At 61.6% G+C, this 2,509-nt stretch overlaps 1 protein-coding gene across 1 annotated transcript in view; it reads left to right on the top strand.

The window, feature by feature from the left end:
- LOC113206455 (uncharacterized) overlaps positions 1–2,509 on the top strand; it is a 12,381-nt gene that overhangs the window by 5,857 nt on the left and 4,015 nt on the right. The gene's annotated exons all lie outside the window — the stretch shown is intronic.

Here is a 2,509-nt window from a genome sequence, read left to right as displayed (position 1 = left end):
ACGCGTGTCGTGCGGGTCTGCCTGCCCCAAGGCGCCTGCAGACACTAGCGTAGGCCACCGCGCCCGGCACGCGTGTCGTGCGGGTCTGCCTGCCTCCTGGCGCCTGCAGACACTAGCGTAGGCCGCCACGCCCAGCACGCGTGTCGTGCGGATCTGCCTGCCTCCAGGCGCCTGCAGACACTAGCGTAGGCCACCGCGCCCGGCATGCGTGTCGTGTGGGTCTGCCTGCCTCCAGGCGTTGGATCTTAGCCAGCGTGCAGAGAGGGTCAGGGTCAGACCAACCCACCACGCTCCGCCTGTACTTCCGCGAGATTTTTCCATTTCGCCGTCGTGTTGGGTGTTGTTGTCGAGCTGGCGAGGGCGTGGCGTGACTTTCCGCGCGTCTGGTGGAGCATGACGCTGCGCAGCGTCCAGACGCCTCGGCCGCCCGCATCCTCCTCTCCTTGTTGTTGTCGGTCACAGATAACAAGCGCACTGTCTGCGTGGCGCCGTCGGGCCGGACTTCCAAAAAGGGGGGTTTTTGGTGCGCTTTCTCCGGCGGCGTCCGGCAAACGGTGTCGACAGTAGTGGCGTCCGGGGCTGTGGGTGGTACCAGGTCACTTCTCGGAATACGGTCAGTGCAGGTTGGTGCGGGGCGTAAAAGCGCCGTGGTCGCGGAGGCCCCGCCTCAGCCCGCGCCCGCACCTCCGTCCCGCGACGAGCCGACCCGAGCCGACACCTGACGCGACGCTCTCTGCGCTTCTTCAGACACCACCCCCTCCCCCCCCCACCCCGTGTACTATCGTGACGCCCTTGACTTTGTCATCATCGACTGCTCCAGATCTGGGCACGCGGCGGCGTGTCGGGCATGATCCCGGCGGCGGGATCCGTTGCGGGTGAGCCGGTGGCGGCGCGGCGGCGGCGGCCCGGGATCAGCTTCCGACCGCTTCCGACCGCGATAGAATCTTAATAACTGAGGCAAGCCCGGTGTGATTAGCGGCCACTCGCAGGCCGCTCCGCCCCGCGCGGCCCCGTCCTGCCCCGCCACACCCCGCCACGCCACGCCCTGCTAGCGCGCGCGCGGCGTAGCCGACACGGCAGCGCACGAGTACTGTACCGGGCGGCACCGGGTCACCACCTCGGCGGGGTCATTTCCCGCGGAAGGAGCGGATCGCCAGCGCGCCTTGTTCGACCGGTGTTGCCGTCCCTGTCACCAAACAACGAGCCGACCTATTATTTTTTAACCCAGCACGGTATTCTGCTAGAAAAGAGTTGTCTTTCTTCCTTTTCTTTATATTCTACTGTCCGGCGTGTGCTTGTTTTTCCTTTCTTTGCCGGTCCCGCCGATGACAAGTAGCAGTCGCGGAGCACAACACACCCATGCGTGAACAGAGAGGGCCCAGCAGCGGGCTCCGGCTCGGCTCAGCAGCGCCGCGCCGCGCCACGCCGCGCTCCAGTAACGCGCTAATGAGTCACTTCCCCTTACCTGTCCGCGTCCTCCCTATTCCTCAAAAGAAGACGTATTATTATTATTTTCTCTCTCTCCTCTCATGACCTGTTTAAAGGTGATTGTCGCCCCACTTGCCTTTCGTCTCTTCTCTGCGCTGCACGTGCCGCAGCTGCACCGCACACTTCGCCAACCTGATTGTTGACGTCGATTTGGTGGCAATCCTATCCATCATTTAATTAAGAGCACCAAGCTAGTGAAATCAAGTGTATATGTCGGAGAACGACTGCAGCATATTTCCATTAGTACAAAAAGTCGGCATTGTAAATTTACGCGTGCCTAACAATTGTCAGCATCGTCCATGTGTACGTTTTTCGCCCAGTGATGGATGCGCAGCGCACTCTGGTGAGTCGCGAGCGACGTCCCAAGGGCAAACAGCTTAATTTTGACCTTGATGTCGGTTACTTTTTAAAGACAACTCGCGCGCGGTGTCTTTTGGCATGCAAATCACTACATCCATGTCTCTGATTCTGCGACACCGCTTAACCTCACTCACGCGACTCGCACGTGTGGGTTATCCCCTCTCCCGCAGCCTGCGCTGCTGCTGCTTCTCTCGCGAGAAACCCCAAAGGTGTGAAACGGATTGAGCAGGAATCCCAATTAAACCCCCTCCCTTCCCTTTTCCCTCCGCTGGTTTGTCGATGCCACGGTTGGCTGGCTGCTGGGGCTGCGCGCGGAGATGTCTTCAATACCCTCCGCTTTTATGCCGGCCTCGCCTTTATTCGCGGCCGCCCGCCGCACTCAGCGCTGCCCTGGCGCTGCCCGGCCCAGCCTTTAGCGGAGCATCACGGTGGCGCACGGTGGCGCGCAGTCCTGGTTTCTGCGAGAGTGAGATGGAGGCTGTCGCCGCTCAGCCGCACACTCGCTATCTCTATCTCTCTCTTTCGCTCTCTCTCTCTCCCCCTCCTCTCTCTCTCCTACTTGCTGCTCTGATATAGCGGTACCGACCCGAGCAATACGGGTCGCCGCGTAGCGATGCACCTGACCATCTCTGTGTCCGCCCCGCCCGCCCCATCCCGCCCC

This window comes from Frankliniella occidentalis, unplaced genomic scaffold, assembly GCF_000697945.3.
Source record: "Frankliniella occidentalis isolate FOCC.00 unplaced genomic scaffold, Focc_3.1 Scaffold1577, whole genome shotgun sequence".
Lineage (NCBI taxonomy): Eukaryota > Metazoa > Arthropoda > Insecta > Thysanoptera > Thripidae > Frankliniella > Frankliniella occidentalis.
This window is presented reverse-complemented; position numbering and strand designations above follow the sequence as displayed.